Below are 26,938 nucleotides of genomic sequence, written 5' to 3' on the forward strand. Positions count from 1 at the left end.
AGATGAGATTTCGGTGGGAACATAGCCAAACCATATCAATAACAAAATACTTGGGGTGGCACAAGGAAAGAAACTCATTTACATACTGATCTCCATTCCCTAAATTATTTCTATGCTGTTATTAACAATGCTACTATGAATTGCCTCCTTTCCCATTTCCAGACAAAAAAAAAAAGAATTTATTGGTACAGTCGAGAAAGATGGAGATGTTCTTAGTTTAGACTGCTTTTTCTAAGAAAAAAACAGGAAAAACAAGGCTGAAATTAATCTACCCAAAGTCATTGAGGAATCACTAAGACACTTCAGAGGCATGAGGCTGAGAGAAGAGCAGGTAACTGTCAATGTTGGCAGAGCAGTGTTGCTTTCAAAGTCCCATCTGACTGACAGGGCAGAGGTTCTTCCTCACTGCTCCAATCTGCTTCCCGACAGATCCAGGGTTTCCTGAGGAAGCCACCCTCCACCTTCATCCACCTCAGGCATGTCCTGCAGAGCCCTCTGGAGAACCAGCTTCAGGTTCTGCCAATTTTGACGCTGCCTAAAGGAGCCCATGAAGAAGTAAATGATGGGGTTGGCACTGTTGTTAAGAGAAGACAGGACATCTGAAACTAGATGAAAATGACAAAGGGAGACATCAAAATCCACGAGGATCCAGAATAATAGAAATCACTTAATGCCGAAGGGCAGCCTGCAGAGAAGGAAGATCAGCACTGTGAGCAGGATGGTCACACAGCCTGGTCAGCAGGATGCACAGGGAGTCACAGGCTGGACTCACAGAGAACCAAAAAAAAAAAAAAAATCGGCCATGCTGCAGTGATGAAATCAAATGTCCAACACCAACCATAGTCACCATCACAAACTAAGAAACCACAGAACTTCCCTTTCAGGGTGCTCAGCAACAGGGACAGGGCCCAGAGCAGGGCACACATGACTGTTGACAGGTTTCTTGGGCAGCAGCAGCAGTACCAGAAAGGCCACAGGATGGACAGGCAGCACTCGGTACTGATGGTGCTCAGCATGCTCAGGCCTGCAAGGTAGGCAAAGGTCATCACGCTGGTGAAGAAGTTCAGAGTGTCCAAGTCACAAGTTAGAAGAAGGGTCTCATTTGTTTTTATTTACTGGTATGAGCTCTGTCCCTCAGGCTGGAATGGTTGGATCCATGCTCAGAACCCTCCACTGGTACCCCTGGAAGGTTAGTGGGAACACAAACAAGATTTGAACACAAGCTGTATGATCTCTGATTCATGGGACCGCTCTGCAATGTGTGAATTACTGTCCCCATTTTACAGAGAAGGGAAACAGGCTTGTAGAGAATAAATAACAAATCAAAAGGTAGAAAGCCCTTGAAACTAGATTCAAACCCAGTTCTCGCTGGCTCTAAAGCCTGGGCTCTATTGCAGCAGAGGTCCTCTGCTGACATGGGACTATTCTATGCTGGAAATACCTTCACTCAACCGATTAGAGCTACGGACCCAAGCATTACTCTCTCCTGGGACAGAAATTTTCCCTCAGGTGCAGGAATTCAGAAATACAAAGAGGTGACTGTGACACCCCCATGACTAGGAGTGGTCTATCCATGGAGGAGAAAGAAGACCATGATTTAAGGGACATGAAAGCAATGTAACATTTTGCTAGGACAGATGTAAGAATGGCTGGGTCTTGTGGGTTAGAAATGGCTCCTTGTGTCAGTCATTGAAGTCAGAAGCACTTTTTATAACCCCAGTGCCTAGCTCAATGTTCAGCACACTGTGTTCTCCACAAATATTTATTCAGTGAATGAATGCATGAATGAGGAGCTAATGGTAGCAGCAGATTTGCGGGTTAAATGGGAAATAAAAATGAAAGCACAATTAAAAGCATTAGAACACACATGTATAATGAGAGGAAGAAAATTTCATTTATTCAGAATTCTTTTTCTAGACAGTTGTGTGTGTTAACAGTAATTACTGATGTGTGTCCAAATAACTGAAGTTGATCACTAATGTGCCTTTGATATGAGAACTCAATGTGGCTTTGCTGAACACCTAGAAGCATTTTGGTACACAATGTTGGGGTAGGGAGTGGATTGGAGCTGAATTGCTCAGCAATATAGTGGATGAAGAAGTAAGCGAGTGTGAGGTCTGAGTGCCACTGAAGGAGGAAATGGAAGTATGCAAATAGAGATGGAGGACTACTAAGTGGGGTGCTGGGTGCGCACAACATAAATCTACTTCACTCTCTCCCAGGAGATCTTTAGAAGAGTTTCTTTTGCTGGCTAAATCTTCTGTGTGAGAAGAGTCTATGTTGGGATGTAGAAAAAGTGCCGGGCTTGGAATGTAGAGAGATGCTCATGCAGATTTTAACTGGAGAAAGAGGACTAGCTCTCATCTGGGTAAACAACAGCAGCTGACTGAGAGTTTAAGAGCTACTATCTCCTTTAACCCTTAGGAGGGAAGAATTATTAATATTCCCATTTTACAGAGGATGGCATAGGGGCAGAAAATGGATGCATAATTATTCCTTGGTCTCACACAATGTGGATTTGAACCCAACAGAGGTGCCTCAGGATTCAACCTTTTGTCCAGCCCTTTGTCCCCAACACCACCAAGCATTCAATACACATGTTTGAGGGGGAAAGCAGGGGAGTAACTCCCAAGCTACATCCAAGTTAATTGTTAAGACTGGGGGTTAAAAAAAAAGCTAACCATAACAAACTTCAGTTAGAGAGAGAATGAGAAGCAAATCAAATAGGAAACAAAAGAGAGATGAGTGAAAGCCAATTAGGAACAGATAGAAGAATCCAGGAGCCCTTTTCTACCTTACAAATGTATCCATCACTAGGTCATCCAGAGGACTCAATGAATCAGGAGGCCTCTAAGTGGAAAGAGGATGCATCTTCTTCCAAGGGTGGAGAGAAGCATCAGGCGTGAATGCATCCACTATGAGCTCTCTTAGAGAAACAAACTCCCACAGCCTTGGTTGGCCAGGAAAATAAAAGGAAGGAAAACCAAGACTTCTGTTGTTCCCACTCAAGGTACTGAACAGTTTGTAAATGTATTATTAGGGTGTGATACATTTGTCTTCCTTATCAAAGCTGAACCTTCATAACTAAGTCGTAGTTGTATTTGTTCACTATTGTGTCCTCAACATTTAGCATGTGCTCCTTAAGGACCACTTTTTGTAATACTCTCAGTTGATACAGGAAGAGGCTTAAAGAGTACATTGGATTTTCCTGTTTACATCATGAAGAGCATGGCCAATACCAGCCTCTGTCTCCTGGAGCCCTATCTGAGGCTTTTCCACTGTTTTCTGCCCTATCAATCATTATTTTTTGGGGAACACCCAAAAAATTGTCATGTGAACACAGAATCTGAGAGATTATTAGGGTCTGTAGAGACTGCTAGTGTCCCCTGCTAACCATTCCTCTCCTCTGTCACATAGTATTTCTTTTCTTTTTTTTTTTTTTTGGAGACAGAGTCTCACTCGGCCGCCCAGGCTGGGGTGCGGTGGTGTGATGTCGGGTCACTGCAACTTCCGCCTCCAGGGTTCAAGTGACTCTCCTGCCTCAGCCTCCCTAGTAGCTGGGATTACAGGCGCCTGCCACCATGTCCGGCTAATTTTTGTATTTTTAGTAGAGACGGGGGTTTCACCACTGTTGGCCAGGCCAATTTGGAACTCCTGACCTCAGGTGATCCACCCACCTTGACTTCCCAAAGTGCTGGGATTACAGGTGTGAGCCACTGCGCCTGCCCTGTCACATAGTATTTCTGAGAGTTATAAATTACGAAAAGGATCCTATTTACCCCAACCCCTGCCTTGATGCTCATGACATCTTGTAATTAGGCACTAGACAATGGTAGGTGAGCAGATATGATGTAACTGACTCTTGGATTGATGAAATAAGTGTGGTCTCCCTCTGTCCTCTTCTTCTTCACCTCAGGCTGGAATGTTGATGTCACTGGAAGCCTGCAGAATCACGAGGATGAGGGAACCTCTCTAGGAATTAGGGAGCAGCAACATGGAAGGGGTCCTGGTGTCTGATGCCTGGAACCTCCAGCCCAGGTCTGGTAAACTTTGTCACAGAAGTCATTGCTACTATGGGACATTTTTAGAGCAGCTAAACTTATACTCTGACTAGTAAGGAAACAGTTTTTTCTTTTTCAATTACATTCCATTTTCAGGGAATTTTTAATGAATGTGGAAGATTATTTCATAAAGTGACACTAGAGAAAGAAAGTGCAAACAGGAAAAAAAGTAACTGATGGAGATGTGATGAAAAAAATGGTTTAATAGCATTTAGATAGAGAAAACCCCAGGAATAAAGGGAGGTTTGAGGGATAGTCTCATTGGCCCTGGAGATTTTTTTCCCACCCTTTTCCATTCTGTTTGACATCCCAAGAGGGATGTTTACCTCATTAGTGGGATTCTTTTCCTTCTGGTTTCTGGTTGAATTGAGCCAGTTGGAGATCCCAGTAGGATTTTCACTTCCTGGCTCTCTGCCTATGTGGCTGTGGGTTGGTGATGCAGGGCTCCTCCACCTGCACCTGCCTGGTCATCCTCTCCCGCCCCTACAGCTAGCTACAGGTAAAGCTATGATTTCAGTGATAACTCCTCCTTCCCTGTCCCTTTAAACCTAGGAGAGGAAGCAGTGCTCCACTATTGCTGCTTAGGGTGCTGCCCCAGGCATTGTCTTTTTCCCTTAACTCTGCCCATCTTGGTAAATAGTTCCCTCATGAAACACTCCTCAATTATTTCAGTTGGGACTATTTGTTTCTTCCTGGATCTTTCCAAATATACAAAGGAGAATAACTTTGAAAAGCAAGTAATGCAATAAAACCTGGGTGTACAGCAGTTCAGCTCTGGGAAGCAATGCCTGTATGTTATCCTACTCCTTAAATGAATGTAAGAGGCAGCTTCTTTCCATGAAAGCAGATTTGAATGGTTGGAATAAAGGGAGTGATACAAGGAGATGGATCTGAAGAGAGAAAGGTCCGCTTGACTCTGGAAGTGCCACAGTTTGGGCTGCCAGTACTCAGTCTCCAGAATGAGACCTCATGTCTCCTTCCTTTTCCTGAGGGAGGCACCATTACCCACTGCATGTGGCACTCCAAGGTATAAGCACAGGGATATAAAACTAGAGCAAAAGTTATAACTGGAAACCAGACAGTTTTTGGTATATATCCTTACCTTTCCTCCATTCTTTTATCCAGAGGTGGAGAGTTGTCTGGTGCTGAATGGGGGCAGCCTTTCTTGGATTGGGTGATGGCTGAGGACTTTTCTTGTTTTTCCTTTTTCTTTAATGAAATTATTATTATTTAAATAGTTTTGGGGGAACAGGTGGTATTTGGTTACATGAATAAGTTCTCTGGTGGTGATTTCTGAGATTCTGGTGCACCCATCACCCAAGCAGTGTATACTGTATCCAACGTGTAGTTTTTTTTATCCCTCACTTCCCTCCCACCATTCCCCCTGAGTCCCCAAAGTCCATTATATCATTCTCATGCCTTTGTGCCCTCATAGCTTAGCTCCCACTTATAAGTGAGAACATACAATGTTTGGTTTTTCATTCCTGAGTTACTTCACTTAGGATAATGGTCTCCAACTCCAACCAGGTCGCTGCAAATGCCGTTATGTTGTTTCTTTTTCTTTATCCACTCATTGGTTGATGAGCATTTAGGCTGGTTCCATATTTTTGCAATTACAAATTGTGCTGCTATAAACATGTGTTTACGGCTGCGCATGGTGGCTCATGCCTGTAATCCCAGCACTTTGGGAACCCGAGGCAGGTGGATCACCTGAGGTCAGGAGTTCAAGACCAGCCTGACCAATATGGTGAAACCTTGTCTCTACTAAGAATACAAAAATTAGCCAGTCATGGTGGTGTGCGCATATAGTTCCAGCTACTCAAGAGGCTTGAGACAGGAGAATTGCTGAAACCTGGGAGGTGGAGGTTGCAGTGAGCCGAGATCACGCTCCTGCACTCCAGCCTGGGCAATAGAGCGAGACTCCATCACAAAACAAAACAAAACACTATGTGTTTACAAGTGTCTTTTTTAATATGACTTCTTTTCTACCTGAGGATTTTTCTATGTTCTCTAATTAGGGAGATGTCTACAGGAGCAGAAGTGAAAGTTGATGACTAAGCCAGGTTTATCAAGTTGCTGGACATCTTGTGATTTCCTGCACAAGAACTACAGAAATATTAGAGACCAGAGGCATTTGAGGCAGGATTTCTCACTGAGATGTTTCTTAGCCTGTACCCCATTTCCACTAACACATTAGCCTCTCTTATCCCATCCTTTCTGGTTCACCTCCCTGTAAGTAATTGCTGTTCTGGACCCTTAATTGCCATTTGCAAGCCTAGGTAGTACCATCAAACAATGAGAGCTTGCGTTGTGGAGCTTTATAACTAAAGAATAAAGTGGATCATGGGGTCATTGAATACTTACAATGGCCTGATTCTACTTTTTTTGGTATGTTTCCATGATCACAGTGATAATGCATCTATGTGTGTGTTTTAATTCCAAATGACAGCATAGTATATACAAAATGAAAGACTCCCTAAATCTATTCTCCAGAGGCTTCCCCTTGCTACGCTTTTTATTCTTACTTTTTAAACTTATGAGTTCTGAATAGTAAACGTATTTCTATTTTTAATTTATCAGTGTTAAGGAGTGGCTCAATGGACATCCCTTATGAAATGTAAAGAGTTCAACACATACAACATATCCTTATTCTTCCTCCCTCTACTTCATGAACTTTGTTATTTATTTTCATTTGGTATGAATATTAAAAAATTAAAGCCTTATCTTCTATCATTGCCCTTCTTGTGCCTCATGCTGTAACCAAATTAAGCTACTTGTCATTTAAAAAATAATGTCATTTGAATTAGAACCTATTTAAAATATCCAGAAATAGTCTTCAATGCTGAGCAAATATTTTAAAAAGACCTTGTTATGGGCTGAACTGTGTTCCTCTAATATTCATATGTTGAAATACTTAGCCCTAGTAGCTCAGAATATGAGTATATTGGGGGAAGGAGGTCTTCAGAGAGCTAGTTAAGTTAAAATGAGTTCATTAGAGTGAGCCTTAATCCAACATGACTGATGTCCCTATGAGAAGAAGAGATTAGGACACAGACATACAGAGGGATGACCCCGTGAAGACACAGGGAGAAAAAGACCCCATCTATAAGACAACGAGAGAGGTCTCAGAAGAAACCATGATGATACAGCAATATACAGCTCTTAGAAGGCTAAAGTAAAAAAATACTTGTTTCAAATACTGGCAAGGATTTGGAGAAAGTGGATCTTCTATACATTGCCAGTGGAGAAGTAAAATGGTACAGTACTCTAGAAAACTGGTTTAATTTTCTTAAAAAGTTAAATAGACACTTACCATATCACCCAGAAATTTATCTTTGGAATGTATCCAAGAGAGTGGATAAGGATGTTCACTTAAAAGTTTGTACACTAATGTTAATAGCAGCTTTATTTAATAGCGAAAATGGAAACAAAGCAAATGTATTTTCACCATGAATAATGACACAAAGCTTACTGTATCCGTACAAGGAAATACTCCCCAGCAATTAAATTTAAAAAGTTTTTGGACAGTTCAAATTGTATGGATCTATCCTGTACAATACGATGCTGAAGTACTTAGACGCTGTGGTATAAATTTAGCTAAATAACAAATATATTAACTCATATAGTATTTTTGTGGTGCGAACACTTACCCACTCTTTGCATTTTTCAAAACACAATATATTATCATCAGCTACAGTCACCATGCTGTATAATAGATCTCTTAAAATTGTTCCTCCAGGCCGAGCGCGGTGGCTCACGCTTGTGATTCTAGAACTTTGGGAGGCCGAGGCAGGTGGATCATCTGAGGTCAGAAGTTTGAGACCAGCCTAGCCAATGTGATGAAATCCCATCTCTACTAAAAATACAAAAATTAGCTGGTTTTGGTGGTGGGTACCTGTAATCCCAGCTACTTGGGAGACTGAAGCAGGAGAAGTACTTGAACACAGGAGGCAGAGTTTGCAATGAGCCGAGATGGCACCACTGCACTCCAGCCTGAGTAACAGAGCAAGACTCCATCTCAAAAAAAAAAAAAAGAAAAATTGTTCCTTCTATCTAAATGTAATTACATATCCTTTGACCAATGTCTACTCATCTCCCCTTTCACCTAACCAACCAAACCTATGGCAACCACCATTTTATTCTCGACTTCTGTGAGATCACCTCATTTAGATTCTACATATGAGTGAGATCATGTATTATTTTTCTTCCTGTGCCTTGCATATTTCACTTAACAGAATGTCCTCTGTCTTATCCAAGTTGCTGGAAATGACAGAATTTCATTCTTTTTAAAGGCTAAATAGTATTCCATTGTGCAAATATACCACATTTTCTTCATCAGATTATCTATTGATGGACACTTAGGTTAATTCTGTATCTTGGCCATTGTGAATAGTGCTGCAAGAAACATGAGGATACAGATATCTTTTCAATATACTGGTTTCATTTCCCTTGGACATCAACTCAGGAGTGGGATTTCTGGATATAGATAGTTCTATTTTTAATATTTTTAGGAACTTCCATACTGTTTTCCCTAGTAGCTGTACTAAAATACATTTCCACCAACAGTGTATGAGGGTTCTCTTTTCTCCACATCCTCTACGATACTTGTAATCTTTTGTATTTTTGATAGTAGCCATTCTAACTGGATAAATGATATGTAATTGTGGTTGTGATTTGCATTTTCCTGATGATTAGTTACATTGCACATTTTTTCTTATATCTATTGGTCATTTTTATGTCTTCTTTTCAGAAACATCTATTCAGTTCTTTTGCCCATTTTTTCACTGGTTCATTTGTTTTATTGCTATTGAGTTGTTAGAGTCTCTTAAATATTTTGGATGCTAATCCTTTATCAGATGTATATTTTGCAAAATTAGTAGAAGGAAGGAAATAATAAAGATCAGAGCAGAAATAAGTGAAAAGAAGACTAGAAAAACAAAAGAAAAGATCAATGATATGAAGAGTTGTTTTTAAAAGGTAAGCAATTTTTCTCCATTCAGTAATTGCAGAAATAAATAATTCATATACTTTAAATTCTGTACCATTTTGAATAGTGTGATGAAATCTCTTGTGGTCCTGCTTTCTCCTTCCTGGAATGTGATTCACCCCTTTGCCTAGCATATCCATGCTGTGTACCCTACCCACCCAATTGTTATTTAGTAGCCCTCTTAGTTATTAGATCAGTTGTTGTGGTATCACATTGCTTGTGTTCAAGTAAACCTTATTTTACTTATTAATGGCTCCAAAGCATTAGGAGTAGGGATGCTGGCAATTCAGATATGCCAAAGAGAAGTGGTAGAGTGCTCCCTCTAAGTAAAGGTGAAGTTTGCAACTTAGTAAGGAAGGAAAAAATTATAGAATGTGGAGGCTGCTAAGGTCTACAGTAAAAACTAAAATCATAAAGGAGGCAAAAGAAATTCATGCTAGTTTTGCTGTTGCACCTCAAACTGCAAAAGCTATGGCCACAATACATGACAATTGCTTAATTAAGATAGAAAAAGCATTAAATTTGTGGGTTGAAGACATGAACAGAAATGTGTTTCGGTTGCTGTCAATTGAAACACATTTCATGCAACCAGTGGGGGGTCTTGGAATTTATCCCTTAAAGATAAGACAGAACTACTGTAAAAGGAAGGAAATAATAAAGGTTGGGAAAAAAAACTAAATAAAAAGCAAAGGTACAATAGAAACATAACAATAAAGATGAAATTTATATTTTTGAAAAGATAATAAAATTGATAAATTCCTATCAATACCAATGAAGAAAAATATAAATAGAGAAAACATGAAACTCACACTGGGAATCAAAGAGAGACTATCATGATTCATACTACCAATATTAAAAATACAGAAATAAAAAGCTCTTTTGAATGATTTTTTGTCAAAATTTGACAATTTAGAAGAAATGGAAGTACTCTTTTAAAAACACACCTTCTCAAAATTGATCAAGAAGATACAGTAATTGCAAATAATCCTGTACCTACTAAGGAAATTGAATTTATAATTAAAAACTCTTCTACAAAGAAAACTCCAGGCACACATGGCCACACTGGTGAATTCTACACTTGATCTTAGCCAAAAGGCCGAGAAGCGATACACACTGGTGAATTCTATCAAACATTCAAGAATTAAAAAAATCAAGATCTAAACTTCAAGCTTCAGAACTATAAAAAACATGAACAAATTAAGCCCAAAATAAATAGAAAGAAACAATAAAAAGCAGAAATCAGTGCAACAGAAAACAAACAATAGAGATAAAATCAAAGCTATGATAGTACCATGAAAAGATTAATGATATTCACAAAGTTTTAGCAATACTGAACAATAAACAGAGAGAAAATAACATCATTATCAAGAATGAGAGTGGGAATATTGCTATAGTCTCTAAAGATGTTAAAGGGATAATAAAGAACTATCATGAACAAATTTATGTCAATAAATTCAAAACTTAGATGAAAGGGACACTTTCCTTGAAAGACATAATTCACCAAAACTGACATGAGAAGAAATAGAAAATGTGAATAGCTGTATGTCTGTGAAAGACATTTTATATATCTTTCTATATTTGTATATCTATATAAGTTTGTTGTTGCTATTATTGTTGTTTTTTAATGAAATCTCACTGTCGCCCAGGCTGGAGTGCTGCAACCTCCACCTCCCGGGTTCAAGTGATTATCTTGCCTCAGCCTCCTGAGCATCAGGGATTACAGGCGCACACCACCAAACTTGGCTAATTTTTGTATTTTTAGTGGAGACGGGGTTTCATCATGTTGGCCAGGCTGGTCTTGAACTCCTGACCTCAGGTGATCCACCCTCCTTGGCCTCCCAAAGTTCTGGGATTACAGGCATGAGCCACTGCACCTGGCCAAAATACTACATTTTTAATTAAAACTTTCCACATAAGCACATGCAAAAATTTAAATCCAGAAGTCTTAGATAAATTCTATTGATATTTAAAGGGAAAAATCATATCAAATTTATACAAATATTTTATCTTAAGTTTCTGAAGGAAAGAATATTCTCCAACTTATTTTATGAGACCATGTATATCTTTGATAGCGAAATCTGGAAAAGATATTACAAAAGAAAACTACAGACCAAAATTTCTTATGAATCAAATGCAAAAATTCTTAACACAGTAGTAGCAGGTAGAATCCTGAAATATATCAAAAGGATAATACAGAATGGGTAGTGGGGTTTATCTCAGTAGTGCAATGTTTGTTTAACATTTGTAAATCAATCAGTGAAATTTACCACATTAACAGAATAAAGGAGAAAAATTATGTGAATATCTCAATAAACACAGCAAAAGGATTTGACAAATTTCAACACCCATGGAGAAGTGATTGACAGTCAAAGAGTGTAAAGCCTTAATTAAATGGGATGAATAATTTTTTCTTTGAGTTATATTACATAGTGTGGTAAATATAGTAAATAATAATGTAGTATTCATTTGAAAATAGCTGAGATTATACATTTTATTTTTTTACTTCAATAACTTTTTGGAGATCAGGTGGTGTTTGGTTACATGGATAAGTAGTTTAGTGGTGATTTCTGAGATTTTGATGTACCCATCACCAGAACAGTGTACATTGTACCCAATGGGTAGTCTTTTATCCCTCACCCACCTCCCACTCTTTTCCCTTGAGTCCCCAAAGTCCATTGTATCATTCTTATGCCTTTGTATCCTGATAGCTTAGCTCCTGCTTGTAAGTAAGAACATTCAAGGTTTGGTTTTCCATTCCTGAGTTACTTCACTTAGAGTAATGGTCTCCAACTCCATCCAAATTGCTGTGAATGCCATTATTTTGTTCCTTTTTATGGCTGAGTATTATTCCATGATACATGTGTGTGTGTGTGTATATATATATATATGACATTTTCTTTATCCACCCATTGATTCATGGGCATTTGAGCTGGTTCCATATTTTTACAATTGCAAAATGTGCTGCTATAAACATGCATGTGTGAGTGTCTTTTTCATAAATGATTTCCTTTCCTCTGGGTAGATATCCAGTAGTGGAATTGCTGGAACAAATGGCAGATCTACTTTTAGTTCTTTAAGGAATCTCCACACTGTTTTCCATAGTGGTTTTACTAGTTTACATCCCCACCAGCAGTGTAAAAGTATTCCCTTTTCACCACATCTATGCCAACATCTATTATTTTTTGATTTTTTAATTATGGCCATTCTTGCAGGAGTAAGGTGGTATTGTTTTGTGGTTTTGATTTGCATTTCCCTGATCATTAGTAATGTTGAGCATTTTTTCATATGTTTATTGGCCATTGGTATATCTTCTTTTAAGAATTGTCTATTCATGTCCTCAGCCCACTTTTCAATGGGATAATTTGTTTTATGCTTGATGATTTGTTAGATTTCCTTGTAGATTCTGGATATTAGTCCTTTGTCAGATGCACAGTTTGTGAAGACTTTCTTCCACTCCATGAGTTGTCTGTTTACTCTGCTGATTATTATTATTATTATTATTTTCCTGTGCAGAAATTTTTAGTTTAATTAAGTCCCATTGATTTATCTTTGTTTTCTTTTTACACTTACTTTTGGGTTTTTGGTTATGAAGTCTTTGCCTAAGCCAATGTCTAGAAGGGTTTCTCCTATGTTATCTTCTAGAATTTTTTTTTTTTTTTTTGAGTAGGAGTCTCGCTCTGTCACCCAGGCTGGAGTGCAGTGGCCAGATCTCAGCTCACTGCAAACTCCGCCTCCCGGGTTTACGCCATTCTCCTGCCTCAGCCTCCCGAGTAGCTGGGACTACAGGCGCCCGCCACCTCGCCCGGCTAGTTTTTTGTATTTTTTTTAGTAGAGACGGGGTTTCACCGTGTTAGCCAGGATGGTCTCGATCTCCTGACCTCGTGATCCGCCCGCCTCGGCCTCCCAAAGTGCTGGGATTACAGGCTTGAGTCACCGCGCCCGGCCTCTTCTAGAATTTTTATGGTTTCAGGTCTTAGATTTAAGTCTTTGATCCGTCTTGAGTTGTATTTGTATGAGGTGAGAGATGAGGATCCAGTTTCAGTCTTCTACATGTGGCTTGCTAATTATCCCAGCACCATTTGTTGAAAAGGATGTCCTTTCCCCACTTTATGTTTTTGTTTGCTTTGTTGAAGATTAGTTGGCTGTAAGTATTTAGGTTTATTTCTGGGTTCTCTATTTTGTTCCATTGGTCTATATGCCTATTTTTATACCAGTACCATGGGTTTTGGTGACTATAGCCTTGTAGTTTGAAGTTGGGTAATGTGACGCCTCTAGATTTGTTATTTTTGCTTAGTCTTGCTTTGGTTATGCAGGTTCTTTTTTGGTTCCATAAGAATTTCAGGATCATTTTTTCTAGTTCTGTGAAGAATGATGATGGTATCTTGATGGGAATTACATTGAATTTGTAGATTGCTCTTGGAAGTGTGGTCATTTTCACAATATTGATTCTATCCATCCACAAGCATGGGATGTGTTTCCATTTGTTTGTGTCATCTATAATTATTTTCAGCAGTGTTTTGTAGTTCTCTTTGCAGAGGTTTTTCACCTCCTTGGTTACATATGTTCCTAAGTATTTTATTATTTTTTGCAGCTATTGCAAAAGGGGTTGAGTTCTTGATTTGATTCTCAGCTTGGTCACTTTTGGTGTATAGCTGTGCTACTGATTTGCGTACATTGACTTTATATCCTAAAACCTTACTGAATTCATTTATCAGATCTAGAAGCTTTTTGGTTGAGTCTTCAGGGTTTTCTAGGTATACAATCATGTCATTGGTGAACCATGGCAGTTTGTCTTCCTCTTTACTGATTTGAATGCCCTTTATTTCTTTCTCTGTCTAATTGCTCTTGCTAAGACTTCAAGTACTATGTTGAATAGAAGTGGTGTAAATGGGCATCCTTATCTTGTTTCAGTTCTCAGGTGGAATGCTTTCAACTTATCCCCATTGAGTATGATGTTGGCTGTGTGGTTTGTCATAGATAGTTTTTATTACGTTAAGGTATGTCTCTTCTATGCCGAGTTTGCTGAGGTTTTTTCTCATAAAGGGATGCTAGATTTTGTCAAATGCTTTTCTGTGTCTATTGAGATGATCATGTGATTTTTGTTTTTAGTTCTGTTTATATGGTTTATCACATTTATTTACTTGTGTATGTTAACCTATTTCTGTATCCCTGGTATGAACCCATTTGATCATGCTGGATTATGTTTTTGATATGCTGTTGGATTTGGTTAGCTAGTATTTTGTTGAGGATTTTTGCATCTGTATTCATCAAGAATATTGGTCTGTAGTTTTCTTTTTTTGTTATGCTCTTTCCTGGTTTTGGTATTTGGGTGATACTGACTTCATCGAATGATTTAGGGAGGATTCCCTCTTTCTCTATCTTTTGGAATAGTGTCAAAAGGATTGGCAGCAACTCTTCTTTGAATGTCTGATAGAATTCAGCTGTAAATCTCTCTGGTCCTAGACTTTTTTTTGTTGGTAATTTTCAAATTACCATTTCAATCTTGCTGCCTGTTACTAGCCTGTTCAGAGATTCTATTTCTTCCTATTTTAATCTCCAGGAATTTGTCCATCTCCTCTAGATTTTCTAATTTGTGTGTGTAAAGGTGTTCATAGTAACCTTGAATGATCTTTTGAATTTCTGTGGTATCAGTTGTAATATCTCTTGTTTCATTTCTAATTGAGCTTATTTGGATCTTCTCTCTTCTTTTCTTGGTTAATCTCACTAATGGTCTATCAATTTTGTTTATGTTTTCAAAGAACCAGCTTTTTGTTACATTTATCTTTTTGTTTGTTTGTTTCAATTTCATTTAGTTCTGCTCCAATGTTTCTTTTTTGTTCTTCTGCAGGGTTTGGCTTTGGTTTGTTCTTGTTTCTCTAGTTCCTTGAGGTGTGACCTTAGGTTGTCTATTTGTGCTCTTTCAGACTTTTTGATGTAGGCATTTAATGCTATGGACTTTGCTCTTAGCACCACTTGGCTTTATCCCAGAGATTTTGATAGGTTATGTCACTATTATCACTCAGTTCAAAGAATTTTTAAATTTCCTTCTTGATTTCATTGTTGACCCAAATATCATTCAGGAGTAGATTATTTAATTTCCATATATTTTCATGGTTTTGAGGATTCCTTTTGGAGTTAATTTCCAGTTTTATTCCACTGTGGTCTGAAAGGATACTTGATATAATTTCAATTTTCTTAAATGTATTGAGACTTGTTTCATGGCCTATAATATGGTCTATCTTGGAGAAAGTTCCATGTGCTGTTGAATAGAATGGATATTCTGTGGTTGTTGGATGGAATGTTCTATAAATATCTGTTAAGTCCATTTGTTGTAGGGTATAGTTTAAATCCATAGTTTCTTTGTTGACTTTCTGTCTTGATGACTTTTCTAGTGCTGTCAGTGGAGTATTGAAGTCCACTATTATTATTATGTTGCCATCTATCTCATTTCTTAGGTCCATTAGTAATTGTTTTATAAATTTAGGGGTGACAGTGTTAGGTATATACATATTTAGGATTGTGATATTTTCCTGTTGGACTCATCCTTCTATCATTATATAATTTCCCCCCCCCTTTTTTTTTAATTGCTGTTGCTTTAAAGTAGTTTGTTTTGTCTGGTATAAGAATAGGTACTCCTGCTCGCTTTTGGTATATATTTGCATGGTATATCCTTTACCAACCCTTTACCTTAAGTTTATGTGAGTCCTTATGTGTTAGGTGAATCTCTTGAAGACAACAGATACTTTGTTGGTGAATTCTTATCCATTCTGACATTCTATATCTTTTATGTGGAACATTTAGGCCATTTGCATTCAATATTAATATTGAGATGTGTGATACTATTCTATTCATCATGCTAGTTGTTGTGTTAATACATGGGGTTTTTTTTCATTGATTTATTGTTTTATAGGCCCTGGAAGACTTAGGCTTTAAGAAGGTTGTATTTTGAGGTTTTATTTCCTGATTTAGAGCTCCTTTTAGCAGTTATTGTAGTGCTGGCTTGGTAGTGGCAAATTCTCTCAGTATTGGTTTGTCTGAAAAAGACTGTATCTTTCCTTCTATTTAAGAGGGATCTTGCCACCATGACCAAACACATGGGGTGACACAAGGAATAAAACTCATGAATGAATTATTCACCATTCCCTAAAAAACTCTATGCTTTTATTAACAGTGCCATTGTAAATTGTCTCTTCTCCCATTTCTATCTGTCCAGATCCTATTTATTTCTCCTTCCCCAGTACAAAGATTGAGGTGACTGGCAAAATTTACAGAGGGTATAATTATAATGATAATGCTGGGTAAATTGTAGTCATCAGTTAAAATTCTACCCATTACACAAAGCCTTCCATGATCCACTCACTTCTACATACACACTTAGAAATGAGATCTGCTCTGTCTCTGCTCTCCTTCCTTGTGTTTTCATCCTGCAAGGTTTCAGAACAATTGGACAAATATGATGGGCATGAGCATTGAGACTTCTTCTTCTATACTCGCTGTTGTTAGGTAACAGCAAGCAAGTGCCATCTATATCTATAGTCAGCATTGGTACATTGACAATAATGGTGCCCAATGGATACCACACCATCATACAGAGTAAACATCACAGCAGTCTCTTCAGATTCTAGGTTGCTGCCACATAGGTGAGAAGAACATACAATTACTGTGATTATAGTCACTGTGTAGAGACATGAGTTTCTCAGGCTGCCAGGATCACAACAGCAGTTATCTTCAGTCCAGAGTTATGGTAAAGCCACACTTTACCCACATATTCTGAAAAGAGATACCTGAGCACAAATGGCACAGTTTCAGACTGGGGCAACCCCACAACCTCACTATCTGCTTGATTTGCCTGGAATGAGCATGTGACCCATGTTGGCCATGCAGTCAGCTTGAGAATCCAAAATCCCTGAAACGAGGTCAGGTGTTCTTCCCTTTCTAGCACTTGCACATTCTCCTTCTCTACGTATCCTGGGATTTCTAGATGCTGATTTGGGTTTGCCTGGAGGCAAGGGCTTCTACTGCTGGAACACACAATAATGGTGGTAGATAGTTCCGCAATGCCTGTGACCTAAGCACCTGCAGGGTCTCTTAAAAATCTTTTCAGGAATTGTGCATTGGTGTGATGTTGGACTATAGACTGAGGGCTGTTGTAAGATTCAGCCTATTAATCTTTGGTGTCATCAATTATAAAACCATTGCTGAGATTGTTGTCTTGCATGAGTAGTCACCTGGTGAACTTCTCTAATTTATTGGAATCATATTGTCCTGCTTCAGCTGGGTGCTTGGGTGTGGCATTCTCTTCAGGATGGCAGCAAGATAACTGGGAATTTTTAGATAGCCCTCTCCTCTGAGCACTCTTGAGCCACAAATACAACTCTTGGATAGCATGTGTCACTTTGGGAGGGAGTCTTTCCTGCACTAGTGTCCTTCCTTCACAGGCTGTGCACTCTATGAATGTAGGTGTGTTTACTTTGACTCCTAAGTGTCTGGCATGCAAACTAGAGGATAGAAGATGCTCAGTTTGTATTTATACAGTAAACAGTAGAATAAGTGAGAGATACTGTTATGAAAAGCCCACTTAATGATGTATTCAGGAATGCAAGTGGATAGATTAATTGAAAATGTCTGTTAATCAGTATTTATAAAAAAGGAAATGTTTGTAATATGAATATTTCATTTTTACCTAGAATTCATTCACTATAAAAGGACTAGACTACAGAACATTCCTTTGTGTAGGGTTTGCAAATAGAATTCTACTCTATCTTGCTGAAAGCATATCTATCAATCATTGTCTATGATTTGCAGTGTGGATTAGTTTAAGTGTAGATCCTAGCATCAGATGCATAGCATTCTCACTGAGGATATTGTTCCATATTGTTAATTTTTGTTTAATCTGATAGAATTGGTAGACTCACACCTATTAAACTAACAATAATTTTGGAACCTGCTTTTATTGTCCCTTTAAGCATTCACATTAGTTTGTATGGAAACCACAGTTCTTCTTTCATACTCGTATTTCATTGATTTGTGATGTATTTTGATAAATTAGGTAATTATATTGACAAGCCTAATTGTCAAAAGCAGGACAGGAAACAGATCCAATTGGTTCTTGTGAGGCTGATGACTCAGTGCCCTTGAGCCCAGGTGTACTAGAGCATCAGTGAATGACCACGAAGGCTCAGCTTTGCTCAGCATTAATCCATGTATTTTCTTCAGGAAGTGGAAAGGATTGGATATAGAGATGGAATGTATTAGTGAGAGACTTATTTGAAAGGTGTTTGCTTTTATGCAGAATTAGCACAGTGCTTGATGAATTAGGTTTGAATGTTTGTTGAATTCATGCCTAAAAAATAGTCATGAATGGCAGCTCCCAAAAAGTGCCATTAGAGACTTTTATATCATTTCTCCCTTTCTGGGGAACATGCCTGGATGTCCTGCATGCTCTTCCTTGACATGGAACTGAGAGGAAATGATATCATTGGCCTGGGAAAGAAAGCATTTCACTAGCAGACTCCCACATCCCCTCCATTCTTCTTCCCAGAGGCAGTGAGCAGACCTGCAATGAAAGGGAACAGCCGTTCTCAGAAAAACTAACTGCAGAGGACACTCTGTTGTATGGGAGGTACCTGTAGGAGTTCCAGTGAGACCTGGTGACTGAGCCAGCCTTTGCAAGATGCTGGACAAACCTGTGATTTTCAGGTGGGAGCTGCTTGAGAAAAATCGTTACCAAGACTTTTCTAAATTCCACACCTAGTCTGTTGCACCAGAAATTCAAAGACATGTTCTCTGCTCTTAAAGACCTCAGAGTGCGGTTGAAGAGAAAGATGTGAGGACAAACAATTGAAATACTGTTTTAAGTGCTGTAGTGGAGCAATGTGTGAGGCCAAGTGAGTTCAGAATGGGCTTCAGGGACAGAATCTAAGTTTTCAGAAAGTTGAAATTTTCTTCCATCAAAAGAAAAAGAGTCACTAACGTCAAAATAAGCAGTGGCCCAGGCGAGAACCAACATTATTTAATTCAATTGCCAGGTGAAAATTCTCTACAGAATTCCTCATGATAAACATCTTTATCCAGAACTGTACAATTGATATCACAGACTCCCAGAATGGGCTCTCTCAATAACCCTCAGCCTGAACTAAAGACATCACATTAAAGCTCCTTGCCTGGAGCATTGGCTGCAGACACTGCCTTCCCACTTCCTCCAACACGTAGGAAAGCCTCACCTACAGCTATGTCCTACTATGGCATTTGGAAATTGAGGGTGGACAGATAGGATTCAGCATCAGCAGGGTGCTGATCCTAGAAGAGCAATGGATCTGGACTCAGGGGACCTGAGTTTGACATTGTGAACAATGTGATACGAGTCACCAGTAAATTTGGTTGGACAAATTGAGAACTATAGACCTCTTTATTGCTTTCATAACTGCTTTGTACTGTCTCCTGCATACTCAAAATGCATGTGTCAGCTCCCCTCAGTGAGGGTCAATCTGAGAGGCAGCCTCACTGTCTATGAGCAGCACACAGCCTGCTGTGATGTCACATCTTCTCTTGGTAGTCTCTTCTGTCTGCTTGAGTTATCTGTTGAAGGGATAACCACTGGTGGAGCATAGTCCTGAATTTTGTACTGATCCTGTGTTTATAATTACATGTTTGTGGTAAAATGTTCACAACATACATTTTACAACTTTAACCATTTTAATTGTACAATTCAATATCATTAAGTACATTCACAATAAGTCGTAACCGTTACCACTATCCCTTTTAAGAACTTTTCATCATTCTGCACAGAAAGTCTGTGCTCATTAAATAATGGCTACACAGTCTCTCCAACATCCAGCACTAGGCTCCTCCTAATGTATTTTCTGTGTTCACGAGTTCCCTAGTTTGGATACCTTGTAGAATTTGATCTTACAATATTGTTCTTTGGTATCTGGCATATTTTCCTTAGCACAATGTTTCTGTGTTCATCTAAGTCACAACTTAGAATTTTGTACCATGTATCAGAATTTTGTACCAACTGTAAGTTATTATCCAGATACTATAATTGACATTAGCATGGAAAAGTCAGATGTTTTCAGTTTTGCTTCTTATGTTAACAGCCATAAAACTAACTGAAAGTTACACCCAGAACAATTTGTACAAAACCTGGAAGAATGAAGAATTCTACAACTTAAAGACTCTGTAAATGAATAATAAATGGTTTCCAAGATAATTCCAGTTTGAAACCAATATTGAGGTTTCCAATGGCCAAAATGGAACAGGTGGGATATATTTATAGGCTCCTCACTGGTCCGTTAGTCCAGGAAGAGCTAAAGAAGCACTTACCAGTTCTCAAGGGGAAGGGGCCATGGTTGTCTTTACTAGAAACCAAGGCCAAGGTGTGACCATGTGTGGACAAATGACAGGAGAGGGCTATTCATAAAACCAATTTCTAAGACTATTTTTATGAAGGGAGAATCTCTCTCTAAGGACATTATTTTGCTTTATATCTGAGAATTCAACGGAATTTAGAGGTAGCAGAACTCATTTATTCAGAATCGAGATTCCAACTGCAGTAATGCCTCCAGTCATAGAAGGGAACATGATTTTCAGGTGAACATAATCTGAGAGATTAATAAGGAATCTTCCTTTTTGGTACTATCAGGTAGAAAACAAGTATAAACTGTTTTAGTGTTTTGGTCAGGAACTCCTTTTATTACAATGAAAAGTGCAGAAAAAGTGTTCAGTAGGAAAGATTCAGTGTAAGATAACAGGGAAAATATGTTGGTAATATCAAGGAGAATCTAAACATTGTGCTGTCAGACTAATGCTTTCCATGGGTGAAAACTGCAACTGTCAGGTTAGATAAACATCTATTCGAAGACCTTGAGTTACCACTGAGACATTTCTGAGGCACAACGCTAAGAAAAACGCATATAATTGTCAAGGTTGGCAGGGCAGTGTTGGTCTCAAAGTCCAGTCTGACTGACAGGGCAGAGGCTCTTCCTCACTGCTCCGATCGGCTTCCGGACAGCTCCAGGGTTTCCTCAGGAAGCCGCCGTCCACCTTCATCCACCTCAGGCGTGTCCTGCAGAGCCCTCTGGAGAACCAGCTTCGGGTTCTGCCTATTTTGACGCTGCCTAAAGGAGCCCACGAAGAAGTAAGTGATGGGGTTGGCACTGCTGTTAAGAGCGGACAGGAACATAGAAACTAGATGAACGTGACAACGTAAGACGTTCCAATTCAGGTGGATCCTGAAAAACAGGGCCCACTGAATGCCAAAGGGCAGGCCACAGAGGAGGAAGACCAGCACTGTGAGCAGGATGGTCACATACAGCCTGGTCAGCGGCATCTTCCGGGATCCACAGAGAATCCTGACCAGCAGGACCAGGCTGGACCCACAGAGAACCACACATAAAACAATCAGCCATGCGATTGCTATGAAATCTAATATTTCACACCAACGATAATCAGCATCACTAAGCAGAGAGTCACAGAACATCCATTCCAGGATGCTCCGCAGCAGGGACAGGGCCCAGAGCAGGACACACACGACCGCTGACAGGTGTGTGGGGCGGCGGCAGCGGTACCAGATGGGCCACAGGACGCACAGGCAGTGCTCGGTGCTGATGGCGCTCAGCATACTCAGGCCTGTAAGGTAGGGGAAGATCATCACACAAATGAGGATTTTGCGGATGGTATGGGTGATATTGATGAGGCATAATGGCAAATATATAACGTGGCCGCTGAGGAAGAGGAAGTCTGCCGCGGCCAGGTTGAGGATGTAGGTGGAGACAGCGTTCCTGCGCATGCGGAAGCCCAGGAGCCAGAGCACAACCGCGTTTCCTGTCAGCCCCACAAGGGAAATGATGCACGTCAGCACCGTGAGGATCAGGGTCAGCTTGTAGCAAGGAGTCTCCTCACTTTCATTGATTGGTGTCTGCGATGTACCCAGGGCTGGGATGATTGGATCCATGCTCAGAAACCCTAGTCTGGTGCCCCTGGGAACATAAACCAGATGTGATCATCAGGTGTATGATCTCTGATTCTCCCCACCACCCTGCCATGTGGGATTTTTCCTGTCCTCATTTAAAGAGGAGAGATCAGAGACTCACAGAGAATAAGTCACCTATCAAAAGGTGAGGGTCCTCAAATCCAGTTTGAAATCCAGTTCTTCTTGACTCTGAAGCCTGACCTCTCTCTACTGACACACAAGTTCTGTACTGACATGGGAATAACATTAGGATCAAAACACCCCCAACTCATCCGGCCAGGGCTGTGGACCCGATCATTACTGTATCATGGGCCTGATATTTTATCTCAGGTGGAGAAAGTCAGATACACAAAGAGGTGGCTGTGACACACTCGTGACTAGGACTGGTCATCCATGGACAGGAAAGAAGACCATGCATTATGAATCAGAGGAAAATGTGACCTTCGCTAGGATAAGTGTGAAAATGGCTGGGCCTGGTGGGTGAGAAATAACTCAGTGTGCCAGTCATTGCAGACAGGACCACATTTTACATTTTATACTCACAGTGCCTATTTCGATGAGCAGCACAATGTGTTCTTCATAAACATTCTTTCAATGAAGGAATGCATGCATGAGGAGCCTAATGGTACTGGAGGATTTGGATGAAATGGAAAATAAAGATGAAAGCTCAATGTTAGGTATTAGAACACACAGTATAACTTGATGAAGAAAATTTCATTCATCAGGATTCTATTTGTGGACAGCTCTATCTGTGTTGAGAAGAATTATTGATGTGTGCCCAAAACCTGAATTGATAACTGATGTGCCTTTGAAATGAAGACTCAGTGTGGCTTTGCTGAACACCTAGAAGCATTTTTGTACACAGTGTTTGGGGAGGGTGTGGGTCTCATCTGAATTACCCAGCAATAGAACAGAGGAAAGAATAAGTGCAGATGAGGTCTGAGTGTAACTGGTGCAGGTAATTGAAGTGTGGAAATATCTGTGGGGGACTACTAAATGTTCTACTGAGTGTACACAATGTAAACCTATTTCATTCTCTCTTTCAGGAGATCTCTGGTAGCATTTCTTTGTTGATGCAAACATTTGTATGAGAGGTGTCCACGAGGGGAAATAGGCGATGTTTAGTACTTGGAGTGTAAAGAGAGATATTAATGCAGATTTCAACTGGAGAACGAGGATTAGGTCTAATCTGGGAGAATAACAGTAGTTGATTGAGAGTTTATAAGGTATTATCTCTTTTAATCACCTGAAGAGACTAGGAGGTAAGAATTGGTATTATCCCCATATGGCAGATAATGCAATTGGAGCATAAAGAAAGGGAATTATTTGTCCCAGGGGTTATATATTATATAGTATGAATTTGAGTCCAGCAGGGCTGACTCACAATCCAGTCTTGGAGCAGCCGTTTATACCTAGAACCACCCTGTGTCAATTATACATGTTAGAGGGAGTAAAGCAGAGGAATGATTCTCAAGTTAAATCCAAGTTGGCAGTCAAAATTGTGGATTGAAAAAAACTGACCCAAGCAAACTCCAGATAGGGAATGAGAGTCAAATCAAAGAGGGAACAAAATAGAGGTAAGTGAACGGCATTTAGGAATAAATTCAGGAGTTCCTTTTTGCCTATCAGAGGCCATGTTTGCTCTGGAATCCTAAGGATGCACAGGGGCAGGAGGCCTCCTGGTGGACAGAAGATACACCCTTTGCTGGGAGTACAGAGAAACATCAGGAGTGAATGCATCCATCATGAGTTCTCTTAGAGGGACAAGCTGGCACAGCCCTGATTGGCCGAGAAAGGAAATGGGAGGAAAAGAAGAACCTCTGTTATCCACACTCAGGGCACTAAAGAGTTTCTCCATCTATATTTATGGTATGATATGTTTGTCCTCCTCATGAAACCCGAAGCTCCATAAGGACTAAGTCATACCTGTCATTTTCCCTGTAGTATCACCAACATTTAGCATGTGTTCCTTAAAGACCATCTATGATATTATCCTCATGTAACATAAGATGAAGCCAAGGCCTAGAGAATTAAAGGGTTTTCCTGAGTTCACAACAGGAAGAGCAGGTCCAATACCAGTCCCTGGTCCCTAGAGCCCTGCATGAGACTCCAATTCTGTTCTCTGCCCCATCATTCATTATTTCTGAGGAGCTCCTGAAAAATCTTGATGTGGGCACAGGATCAGAGACAGTCAGGAGCTGAAGAGGCTGCTAGGTTGCCCCAATATTCATTTTCCTCTTTGGTCACATAACAATTCTGAGAGTGTAAAAGCAGCACAAGGACCCACATCCCAGTTTTCCTTGATGCTGAATGACATCGTATGACTAGGTGCTGTTAAGTGGAAGAATCACAAAGTGATGTAAGCAATTCCTCACTTACGGGATCAATAGAAGGAGCAAAGCCTCTCCTTCCACTCGTCCTTTTCCATAAAGCTGGAATGCTCATGTAGCTGGAAGCCATGCAGGATCACAGGGATGAGGGCAACTCTCTAGGGACTGGGGAGCAGCAATTTTTGGAATTCTGATGTGTGATGCCTTGGAGCTTCTAGTTCAAATTTCAAAGACAGTCATTTCTGGGTATTCACAGGGGACTTTTTCCAGAACTTCAGCACACACCAAAATCTGCAGATGCTCAATTTCCTTATATGTGGTATTTGCATATAGCCTATGCACTTTCTCCCAGATGTGTTAAATCGTTTTTAGTTCTTTAGAATAATGACAAAATGCAAATGCTATGTAAATTCTTGTTATATTGTAGTTTTTCCAGAAATAACGACAAGGAAAAACAAGTTTGTACCTGTTCAGTACATACACAACTCAACCATACCCTTATTTTTGGAATAGTTTCCACCTGTGGTTTGTTGAATCTGCAGATTCAGAACCTAGTGACCCAGAGGCTCAACTATACTTTCTTGTTTAAGATATATCTTGTTTAGAGCAACCAAACTTATATTCTAAACAAATAAATATGTTCTCTTTTTAAAATTACATTTTATTTTCTATGCATTTTTGAAAAATGCAAACATTCCTGCATAAAAGTGACAGTAGAGAAAGACATGCCAAATGTTAAAGTAGTCTGATGGAGCTGAAATGAGACAGGAATCAATCACCTTCAGGCAGAGAAAGCCTCAGGAAGTAGGAAGATATAAGAAGGTGAGAGGGATAGTCTCATTTGCCATGAGGATTTGCTTTCCATTCTTTATCCTGTTTGACATCCCAAGAGAGTGGCTTCTAGGTACCACATCAGTGGATTCTTTTTATTTCTGGTTTCTGATGAAATTGAGACACTGGGACATACCGGCAGGAGACTGGAAGACAGCAGGAGAGTGACTTGGGATTTCCACCTCCTGGCTCTCTGTCTGTGTATTAGTTCCTTCTTGCATTGCTAAAAAGAAATACCTGAGACTGAGAAATTTATGAAGAAAACAGGTTTAATTGGCTCATAGCTCTACAGGCTGTACAGGAAGCATAGCAGCTGCCACTTTAGGGGAGGCTTCAGGAAGCTTCCTATCCTGGTGAAAGGCAAAGGGGGAGCGAGGCATCTCACATGGTGAGAGCAGGAGCAAAAGAGAGAGGGAGGAGGTGCCACACGCTTTTAAACAATTAGATTTCATGAGAACTCATCAGTGTCACAACAACAATACCAAAGGGGGATGGTGTTAAAACATTCATGCGAAACCATTCCCATGATCTAATAATCATCTCCCACCAGGCCCTCCGTTCAACATTGGGAATTACAACCAGCATGAGATTTGGGTGGGGACATAGATCCAAACCATATCAGCCTGTGTGGTTGTGTGTTGGCCATGCAGGGCTTCTCCACCTGCCTGCTCATGTTCTTCCACCCCTATGGCTACAGCTATGGCTATGGCGACAATGGTAATCGCTCCTTCCCTGTCCCTTTCAGCCTACGGCAGGAAGTAGTGCTCCCCTATGTATTGCTGCTTAAGGTGCTGACCCATGCCTTGTCTCTTTCCCTTAACCCTGTGCATCTTTGTAAATACTTTCCTCATGAAACACTCCTTAATTATTTCAGTTTCAACTATCTATAACTCCCTTGGTCCTTTCCAGATAAGTAAAGAAAAATAAATTTAAAAAGGAAGTGAAACAATAAAATCGGCTCTACAGCAGTTCAACTCTGGGAAGAAATGTCTTCATGTCCCCTTACTCCTTAAATGAATGTAAGAGGCAGCATTCTCTCCAGGAGAGCAGATTGAGTGATGGGAATGAAGGAGGTGATATGGGGAGATAAATCGGAAGGGGGACCCCATTTGGAACTCACACAATTTGGGTTGGCAGCATTCAGTTTCCAAAAGGAAGCTTCATGTCTCTTGTCTTTTCCTGAAACAAGCTCATGACCCCTGCATGTAGCACCAAGGTGGAAGCACAGGGACATGATCTTATAGCAAAAACCATAACTGACTATGGAAGAAGACAGTTCTTGGTACTTACCCTTATGGTTCCTTCTTTTGTCCTGTGGTGAAGACTCCTCTTGTGCTAAAGGTGGAGAGCCTTTCTGGGATTCAGTGACTTCAGAGGACTTTTCTGTGTTACTTAATTCAGGAGATGCCTACAGGAGCTGAAATGAAAGCTGGTTAGCAACCCAGGCTTATGAAGATGCTGGACAAACTCCTTATTTCCTTTATGAGGACTGTCGACAAATCAGAGGCCAGAGGTATTTGAGGCACAAATCCTAACTGAGATGATTCTTGGCCTCTGTCCCATATCCAATACGTATCAGCCTCTCCCATCACATCCCATCTTGTTCAACTTCCTGTAAGTAATTGCTGTCCTGATTTTGAAAATCAATTATGGGCCTAGGTATCACATTAAGCAATGTGAACTTTCATTATGAAGCTTTATAACTAAAGAAAAAAGTAGATCATGGGATCATCAAGGCTGACAATGGCCTGACACC

The 26,938-nt window shown here is 39.9% G+C and overlaps 1 non-coding gene and 2 pseudogenes across 2 annotated transcripts; all 3 read right to left on the minus strand.

The window, feature by feature from the left end:
- Positions 1-402: 402 nt before the first annotated feature.
- On the minus strand, positions 403-1,243 carry LOC104667665 (annotated as a pseudogene).
- An 8,724-nt stretch (positions 1,244-9,967) lies between these two features.
- LOC115893813 lies at positions 9,968-10,156 on the minus strand. The gene has a single exon (XR_004053858.1). It is a non-coding gene; the product is annotated as a U2 spliceosomal RNA (small nuclear RNA).
- Positions 10,157-20,985: 10,829 nt separating this feature from the next.
- Positions 20,986-26,620, minus strand: LOC104667641 (annotated as a pseudogene). The gene is made up of 2 exons (XR_004053708.1): positions 26,473-26,620; positions 20,986-22,028 (listed from the first exon to the last, which is right to left on the minus strand). The product of XR_004053708.1 is annotated as a mas-related G-protein coupled receptor member X3 pseudogene (transcript).
- Between the last annotated feature and the right edge of the window lie 318 nt (positions 26,621-26,938).

Source organism: Rhinopithecus roxellana, chromosome 15 (genome assembly GCF_007565055.1).
Source record: "Rhinopithecus roxellana isolate Shanxi Qingling chromosome 15, ASM756505v1, whole genome shotgun sequence".
Classification (NCBI taxonomy): domain Eukaryota; kingdom Metazoa; phylum Chordata; class Mammalia; order Primates; family Cercopithecidae; genus Rhinopithecus; species Rhinopithecus roxellana.